Source organism: Mobula birostris, chromosome 4, assembly GCF_030028105.1.
Source record: "Mobula birostris isolate sMobBir1 chromosome 4, sMobBir1.hap1, whole genome shotgun sequence".
Lineage (NCBI taxonomy): Eukaryota > Metazoa > Chordata > Chondrichthyes > Myliobatiformes > Myliobatidae > Mobula > Mobula birostris.
In genome coordinates, this window is record NC_092373.1 from 110,557,854 (window position 1) to 110,568,530 (window position 10,677).

Below are 10,677 nucleotides of genomic sequence, written 5' to 3' on the forward strand. Positions count from 1 at the left end.
ATGTATATATTATACAATAGTGGTCACCAATCTTTTTAAGCCCAAGATCCCCTACCTCGACCTCAGTGAAAGGCAAGATCTACCTACTAAATCGTTTAGAGAAAAAACAGCTCAGATTGTACTTCCAATTTGAGGCCTTTTATTTGGGTGAATTGTATTTGAATTACACAAAATACTTTTGTCAAACTTTCAAATTAATTCAAACAAGAAAACACTGTAACTAGCATATCAAACAGGCCATAGCTGTCTTTCTTTAAGAATATTACAATACTTCACACCTTTAATTCTAAGTTTCATTATTTAATTTTATTTCAACACAAAAAATAAATGAATAAAAATTGACTGATGCACTCAGTGTGATGACTGGGGCTGAATACTTTCAGCCAGTTCCCTGAAATTTGGCTCATAACTACAGACTGCCAGTCTGAGACAGTCTGTGAGGTGTAGGGTTGCCAACTGTCCCATATTCCCCCCGCTAAGGTAGAACGTTCCTATGAAACCTTTTGTGCTGAAATGCTTTACGCTGAAGAAGCAATTACCATTAATTTAAATGGAAAAAAATTTTGAGCGTTCTCAGACCCAAAAAAACCTACCAAATCATACCAAATAACACATAAAACCTAAAATAACACTAACATATAGTAAATGCAGGAATGATATGATAAATACACAGCCTATATAAAGTAGAAAGAATGAAGATTAAGCCAAAACCCATTCGTGGGGTAAAAAAAAATCGGCACGTACACGCATGTGCACACAGGTGCCCACGCAAGATTTCATGGTCATGGTAGTCTTTCTCAGGGTAAACACAAATGTCCCGGGATTTGACTGCTACTTTTGTCCCTTATTTGGGAGTGAGAAAGTTGGCAACCCTAGTGAGGTGTCTGTCAGTATGTCAGCTCCTGTACTTCGATTTAATAATTTTCATCTGTGAAAATGCAATTTCACATAGATAAGTTGACCCGAAGTAGGCACTGACTTCTAGTGGTATAAAACCAACGCACACACCATGCGTTGCTTGGCCCCATCAGTAGTAATTGCTACTAGTTTATGAATGGGGATGTCATTTTCACGGACCTATTTTTTTAAACTCATTGTAAATATCCTCACCACTTGTTCTTTCCCTTAATTGCAGAAGAGTGAGGAAGTCCTCCTTTGTTGTAAAATCCTGGAAAGCCATTCTGACAAATACAACAAGCTGAGCTGTTTGCATTACATCCAGGGATTCATCGAACAGTAGTGAAAAATATTCACGTTCTCTGATGGTGACTCTACCCTCCCCGGCACTGTTGCAGGGCCAAGCGGTATATTACGTATTGTGGTTGTGATGCTGTTTTTGTTTTTAAAGTCATTAAAAACAGTCTCTGCAGTAATGACCACTGCTTCCTTGAATAAATTGCCATGTGTAAAAGGCTTCTTGTACTCAGCCAAAAGGTGACTTACATGAAATGATGCTTCAATAGCAGCCTTATTTTGAGCAGCATGTTTTGTGGAAAAACAGGGCTTTCAACCCCGATTTCAGAACTTTCCAGGCACAAATTGCGCTCTTTGGGGGGTGAGTGTCTTTAAATTCCTGGTGGTTGGTGTTGCGGTGCTGCTCCAGATTCCCTCTTTTGGTCAGTGCTTGTGTTTGGTGGCACAATATACATACACACTTGTCTTTCACTAACGTAAATAGAAATTCCTCTTCCCATTCTGGATGGAATTCGTATGTTTTCACCTTCTTTCATGGAGCCTCCGCTATGCTATCAGGATACCACGAGCGATTGCCGATTGCGTCGCCTGTGATCTAAGCCGACATTTACGTGCTGGGCGGCACCTAATTAATTAGCTTGTTTGTTTTGGCTTTTTTTCTTAAAGATGTGCTGTGTGCATCTCGACTACCGCTGCACCACAGCATGCTTCGCAGCCCGGAGGTTGGGGACCACTGCCGTATATTGATGTTTGTGACCGTCGGTACTCTTATCCCTAATCCGATTGGTCACTTTGATGCAGCACAGGCTACGCTGAAAACGTGGTGCATGGCGGGGGAGCTACACACATGCACACTGGGCAGAAAGAACGGAACTAAACCCCCGCAACCCGGAAACAATCTCTCTTTACGAACAGCTTTTTAGTGAAGATATTGCTATATTACCATTATCCTAATTAGTATTACTTACTTTTATTATGCTCACATTACAACAGTATTTGTGTATTTATTTTTGATTTTTCTTCAGGATCTACTGGGAAAGTCTCAAAGATCGACCGGTCGATCGTGGTGGATGGGTTGGCGACCCCTATTATACAACCTCGAGATTTGTCTCCTTACAGGCAGCCACAAAACAGAGAAATCCAAAAGAACCCGTATACAGAAAAGACCATCAATCACCCAATGTGCAGAGAAAAAAACATCATGCCCATAAAGACCCCATATAAAAAAATGAAAGAACCCATAAAAAATTATCGTTGAACACCCATTATGCAGAGGGGAGAAAAAACACATCATGCAAGCAAATAGAGGTCTGAATTATAGGTTACAAAAAGAGTCCCTTAGGTTACGTCCACACTAGACCGGATAAATCCGTATCCAAAGCTTTTTCTCTTCGTTTTGACCCTCCATCCACACTGAAACGTCGTTTTCCTCCCTCGAAAAAAGAGTTTTACAGAAACGCTCTCCAGAGTGAATAAATCTGAAAATGCCTAATATCCATTGTAGTGTGTATGGGGTAACCAGCTATTTTTAAAACAGCTGTCATGACCTGCCGGAACAAATAGTGGTGGCAGCGCGGCATTTCATTGTTTTCTTGAACGCAGCCTCCAACACCACAACAATATCTGACAATAGATGTGTAACGTTGTATAGAAATACAAGGTAACACTGATGCAGACATGTTTTATACATTTAACAAGGTGCTTTAGTAATGTATTGCTTGTGCAAATATTCAATGAATGCAATTGTCACTTTTGCCCAGTAACTCATTTTATTGCACATGTTAAATACAGCAAAATAATACACAAAGACATGGCAAAAGTAAAGTCAAACAAATGAGGTAACAGCATATTTCACTTTTGTCCAGTAACAAACCTTATTGCATTTAGTTGTAGCTGTCGTCCCTTTCATCGGTAAAGAGACTATGGCTGTAGGAAATGTTTCTGGACAAACGCGCACCAAGTCTTTCGTTTGGCAATCTCCTTTTAAGTTTTTCAAGTCTGTAACTGGACAAACATGGACCGTTTCCTCTTCACTTGTCTTCTGTGTGTCCTGCGCATGCCCAGTAGGAGGAGATTCACCCAAATATCCGTTTTAATGTGGATGGAGATATTTTCAAAAACACCTGGTGTGGACGCCTATCGTTCTTGCGTGAAACCGGCGTTTTCAAAATTATCCGGTCTAGTGTGGACATAGCCTAAGTATCGTAGTTCAGCATAGAGCTGAGTTGTAGAGCAGAGATCTGAACCGGCTCCTCCTTTGCCGTGGGTCCCAACAATCTAAACTTTTCAATCTGGCGCAGTGCCTAAATCAACATCCAAACATTGGGTTCAATCGGCCCGAAATGCTCTGGGGCCTGGACCCCATGCTTCAATTCAGCCTATAACTGACCTCTCTGATTCAGTACGATGCTGAAGTCTCTGTGCAAACACTGAGTGCAGTCGAATTGGTACTCTCTGGGGCCAGGACATCACCATCTCAATTTTGCTTCCAGCACAGCGCTTAAAACGATCGGACCGCAGGTTGGTTAGGAAAGGGAAGACCCCGTGGAGACTGGTGAGTGTGTGGTGACTATGGGCTACAACCGCTGCTTCTCAGTCCAGCCATGGAGAGGCCCAGCATGTTCTTCACTCTTTCATCTGGAAACAGGCTGCTTACTGGTTTGAGTTTTGAAGAAGGGACTTCAGACTGAGGGTGAAACTCGATTTATCTTCTCACTGCTGCAGGCTGGCCTGAGGAATATTTTGAATAAAAGTAATATTAATGCATATCAATAATTTTCTTAAAAATCCTGTAGAAGTGCCAGACTTTTTGACAGAAGGTAAAACATATCTTGTATCTAAAGCGGAAATCACAAAAGATCCATCAAAATATCATCTTATTGCTTGTTTACAAACTATATATAAAATTGTAACGTTATGTATCTCACAGCTAATCACCACTCACTGAGATAACCGCAATATACTTACAGAAGAGCAGAAAGAATGCTGTAAGGGTATGAAAGGATGTAAAGAACAACTGATAATAGATTCCAAAAAAGAATAACCACTGTTATCAAAATAAACTGAGACATTTTCTAAGGTGACTTTCTAAATCCATGATGGCTCTGTCTACCTTTAAATCCGCTCCCTAATTTACTTGAGTATCAAATCAGAAAAGTTAAAAGAATTATACCTGAACACACTTCTATACATGGATAATTTGAAATTAAACGCTCCTTCATCCAAAAAACTCAAGCAATTAATTCGAATAGTAGAACTATTTTCAAAAGATATAAACATGAACTTTGGACGAGATAAGTGCAGAACATTAAACATAAAGAAAGGTGCAATAGAGCTAATAGAATATAAAACAGAGCAGCAGGATTCAATACAACCGATGGATGAATATGAAGCGTATCACTATTTGGGATATCATCAAGCAAAGAAAATAGATCATAGTGCAATAAAGGAAAAACTTTTGACAGAATTTACTTCAAAGCTTAGGAAAATCTGCTAAACAGAGCTCAATAGTAAAAATATAACAAAAGTAATAAAGCAGCGGTAGGCAACCTACTGCCTGCGGGCCAGATCTGGCCCACGAGCAAATATTGGGATACTATGCTTATCTGGCCTGCGAGCGATTTTTCTTTATTCTGAGTGTTTCACGTAACCACACTGATGGACATGCATGGCATCTAGTTACACTGGCCCCAGGTTCCATTTTGTTCCAAACCAAACACTGGTATATACAAATGACGGGAAGGCAGACTACCTTATTAATATGTATTAGATACTCTCCGTACACGCACAGGTTTTCAGATTGGATCATTCAAATTTGTAAACAGAAACAGCGTCACTGTGTTTTAACAAGAAATGTTTTAACAAGAAATCCATGCTAAATATCCGGATATTTACATGTGCTACGAAACTTGTTGAATAACTTGTGCTTGGAGATAAAACCGAAGAAAAAACTCCAATGGCAATGAATGCAGAACGTAGGAAGGTAGACACTGAGTGCAGAAACTTCCAAGACACTTGGACACTAGATTACTTCTTCACTGAGCAAGCTGGGAAACCAGTTTGTCTCATTTGCCTAGAAAATGTTGCTGTGAAGAAGGTGGCAAATATCAGGTGACATTACAAGACCCGGCATAGTGGAAAGAAAGCTGCAATTGTGGGAGTACCAGCTTCAAAAAGGAAATTGTGCATATTTTCCCACTTTTCAAAAAAGTAAAGCACAAGATTCAAGCATTTTTGTGAATATGGTCCAAGAATTGAGAAAAGAGTTTTCCTCACGTTTTGCTGATTTTCGCTTGCATGCAAATGAGTTCAAGCTGTTTGCTACTCCATTTGATGTGGAAGTGGATACTGCATCAGAAATTTTTCAAATGGAATTGATTGAGATGCTGTGTGACAACATACTGAGATTGAAGTTTCATTCTGAAGATGTGTCAGTGCTTGACTTCTATAGAAAATATCTTCATCCAAGTGGGACGTATCCTAACTTAGTGGACCATGCAGAAAAGATGGCATCATTGTTTGGAAGCACTTATCTGTGTGAGCAATTATTTTCAAAAATGAAGCACACCAAGAACCATTTGAGAACAAGATTGACTGATGCCCATCTGGATAATGTCTTGCTCTTGGCATCAACAAGTCTGACACCCAATATTGAGAAGCTTTCAAGCAATAAACAGCATCAAGTTTCACATTGATTATTGACTGTTTGTATTAAAATTTTCTTTTTTATTATACTTAATTTACCACCATTCAATGCATCATGTTCATATGTTTTATGTTTAAAGATTCTTTGTGTCCTCTTAATAGATTCAAAAAATGCCTTGATTGAAATAAATTGAAACTAAACTGAGTTCTTTGATTACTAATTGGCATCCTTGGTTAAGCACAAATGTTTTTCCAGCATGCGATATTCATTAATTTGAGGCAAAACATAACTAGATGTATTTAAATGGATAATTCCCAAATTTCAAGTTTTTTTATGGCATTTATCTGGCCCACCATCCGTTCATTAATATGTGATCCGGCCCACAGAGGCAAAAAGGTTGCTGACCCTTGCAATAAACACTTTTGCGATACCCATATAAACATATTATTTTGGCATAATATCTTGGTCTGATGACTGGAAAATTTAAAAAGAAAAATAAGAACAAAAATAGCATATTTCAGTAAACATTATGCACGCTCAAATGTGCATAGATTAAACTACCTAAGACAGAATTGGGAAGAGGAATAAAAGATTTTAAAAATCTACAGAACAGTCAGATAAAACTTCTAAGGATAAACTTTTCACCAATGAAAACAGGATTCAGCACTCCATGTGATCATTTACAATTCTGATAAGAAGTATAGATCACTAAACTCAAATGAGCCACAATACAGAAAAATGAAGACATTATCACTATTGAAGAAAAAGTTAGCAAATGGAAGAACATGGCCCTCCATGGAAGATATGCCCATGATCTGAGCAGACTAGATGTCAACAAGGAAGCTTCAACCACGAGCCTCAGAGTTGGAGACTTCTTTCCAAAAACAGAAAGGATCCTGGTTACAATACAGGACCAGGTTGTTAGCAATAAAAATAATCAAACACACATGATAAAAGTTCAACAAATTCAAGAAGATAAATGTAGAAATATGCTAACTAGTGGAGTGCTGTCACAGCAACAACCTTGCACTCAATGTCAGTAAATCAAAAGAGCTGATTGTGGTCTTCAGGAAGGGTAAATGAAGGAACACATACCAATCCTCATAGAGAGATCAGAAGTGGAGAGAGTGAGCAACTTCAAGTTCCTGGCTGTCAAGATCTCTGAGGACCTAACATGGTCCCAACATATCAATGCAGCTGTAAAGAAGGCAAGACAGTGCTTATACTTCATTTGGAGTTTGAAAAGAATTGGTATGTTAACAAAAGCACTCAAAAACTTCTATAGAAGTACCATGGAGAGCATTCTGACAGGCTGCATCACCGTCTGGTATGGAGGGTTGGGGGGGGGGGTGCTACTGCACAGGACTGAGAGAAGCTGAAGAGGGTCATTAATTTAGTCGGCTCCACTCTCGTACTAGCCTACAAAGTACCCATGACATCTTCAAGGAGTGGTGTCTCAGAAAGGCAGCGTCCATTATTGAGGACCTCCAGCACCCAGGGCATGCCCATTTCTCACAGTTACCATCAGGTAGGAGGTACAGAAGCCTGAAGACACATACTCAGTGATTCAGGAGCAGCTTCTTCAACTCTGTGATCTGATTTCTAAATGGACATTAAACCTGTGAACACTACCTCACTTTTTTAATATATGTTATTTCTGTTTTCATACAATTTTTAATCTATTTATTATATGTATACTGTTATTTATTTATTTGTTTATTTATCTTCTACATTATGTATTGTATTGAACTGCTGCTGCTAAGTTAGCAAACTTCACAACATATGCCTGTGATAATAAACCTGATTCTGATTCTGATTCTAGAAAATGCCAAGGAAAACTAGAAATAATCCAACATATTACAGGATCCTGTAGCAGTTTAACACAATCTGATTACTTGCGCAAATATCATTCAAATGGCAAATATCATTCACCAAAATTTTGCTTTAAAATACAAACTCCTAAAAGAAATCACACCTTACTATAAATACAATCCTGAACCAGCTTTAGAGTGAAAATATCACAAATGAAATTATGACCAATCTGTTATTACAGGTAGGACAATCCATAATAACCACCTGGTTGTAATCATACAGGATAAACAAGCATGAACAACTTACTTGATAGATATATCCATTCTAAACATATATAACTACAGAAATCAGTAAGTGAAAAACACCAGAAATATGCTGAATTAAAAGAGGAAATTGAAAGACTTTGGAACATGAATAAGGTATACATTGTCCCGATAGTAATATTGACAACTGCTATCATCCTAAAGGCACTACACAGTATCATTAAATAATTAGGTTACACAGTAATGTCTATGTAAATCTTCAGAAAGCCACAATACAAATCATCAGTAGAATAGTCTGAAAGTTCCTAGCAATTAAGAAATGAGCATGCTTGGTTGTGCCCATACCTCAGGTTTTATCAGCTTGAGCTGAGAGAAACAGTAATGATGATGATAATAATAATAATAATAATAATAATAATAACAACAACAGCAATAATACTAAATATTTGAACAAACAGAACCAGGGGCGGCCAGCAGCAGCACCAGCATGGGCAGGATGAGATGACAATACTGGCCTCTGGCAGTAGGAGGCAGCATTTAGAGAACTCATCAGACGGTGTGCCACTCAGCCGTACAGACTCGGAGGACAGATGAGGAGCCAAGGCTCGGTTTTGGGCTCTGCAGGACGGTCTTGGATGCTGGGACATAAGGTGCGGGGAGAGGATATCCATCAGTGTAAAGTCAGCCATGCCCAACCCTCAAACCCCAACACCACTCCCCACCCTCCCGCCCTGCCGGGTCCAAAAACAAATCCACACATGTCACACACGTCTGTACTCAGACTGGGTGGTGCTCAGGTCAGTGTCTGTTCTCCATGTTAGGGCTGGCTGAAGGTATAAAAAGCATTACCCTTTTGCTTTAGAAATAGAGAGGTGTCTGTGGAATAGAGTGATGCGGACGCTGTCTGGGGATTGCCAGGGCATGCCTGGAGCTAGCAATGGGCGTGACCTGACCGTAAACAAACTGCTAGTGGTGCACTGCTGAATTGGTGGGCAGGCACCTGGGAACCTGAAAAGATACAGCCAGCTTTCAAAGTAACCCATCAACATCACAGGCTGTGACTGCTGCAAGTGTTTCTAAGGGGAGTAGTCCACTTATAACTGAGATCACTCAAGCAGTTAACCGAAGGAGGACATGCGTGAAATGATCATTAGAAGTAAACACATTCTTAATGCATGTATATTATCGAGCAACAGAACTTGAGACTGACATGACAGCATACAGATACAAACTTCATCAACAGTTTATAGCACACTATCCCTTCATGCCAGTAAATGCACAACAAATCAAAATCATGTGATAGTAAAAAAATAACTTAATCCCTATAGACATGTTAAGCCAAATAAAACATGGGGTTGCACAAAAGCTAGAGAGAAACCAGCCTGAAGACCACAACAATACTACACAAGAAAGTAATGAAGATGGAACTCACCAAAGCATTGATCAAGATACAATTATTTCAACTGCTTCACAATTGGACAGTAACAGCAACAACACAGATTCAGAGCCTCTGCAGGATGCTGATGATGAAGCTGAGCTTTCAGACAAAATTACCCTAATATTTAACACCACACTAACAGAATATATGGGCATTGGCCTAACAAAAATAACCCTACACACCAAAAGAAGTCATCAAAATTTGCAAAGATTGTTAATACTCTCAACAATATTATATTTCCACATCATTTAGGAAACCTTGAAACTTTTGAAGAACTACACATAATAAAACACTGTGCGGCATTAGCAACAGTGCAGAGCAGTAGCTCCAAAATAAAGCTTTCATTAATTGAAACTCAAAACTGAGTAATGAAATGAGAACAACAAAATTGCAGAAGAGATTAAAAAATAACATTGAAACTTTAACAGCAGAAATAGCCCACCTAATGGAGTATAAAATGGATAACCCAAGCAGGAAAGTTAAGAGAAAAACTGAGAAAATATGAAGGAAATATAAGGTCTAGGCAAGATATGACCAGCCTAACTAAAGCACTGTAGAGTTTACAGATACACCAAAACAAAAGCTTGGTGTGTACAAAACCAGACTAAATAGATACATGAAATGCATCAGACAAAGAAAACAGAATTATCTGTTCAGAAACAATGAAAAAGGTTTATACAAGACATTGAAATTAAATTCAATGGTTCAAAATGACACCAAACCTAGCACGCAATTACCAATGAACACAGAGATAATGAAATTTTGGTCTAATATCTGGTCAAACAGGGTGATGCACAATCAAGAAGCAAGCTGGATAAGGGAGGACAAAGATCACACATACACAATTGAAGAAATGCAAGTACCTAAAGTTACAATGCAAATACTGAAAGAGGTTATAAAAAATACCCACAACTGGAAATGTACTGGCAGTTATAATATTCATAATTATTGGTATAAAAATTTACTGGCCTTCATCTGTACCTTTATAAGCATATCAACAATTTTCTTAAAAATCCTGAAAAGTACCTGAATTTTTGATAGAAGGTAAAACATATCTTTTACCTAAAGCAGAAATCACAAATTATACATCAAAATATCATCCAATTACTTGTTTACAAACTATATATCAAATTGTAACATCAAGCATCTCACAACTAATCACCACTCCCTTGTATAACCACAATATACTTACAGAAGAGCAGAAAGGTGCTGTAAGGGTATGAAAGGATGTAAAGATCAACTGATAATAGATTCCATAATTCTAAATTAAACTGGGCAGAAAGGCATAAATCTTTCACTACCAAAAGGCATTTGACTCTGTCCCA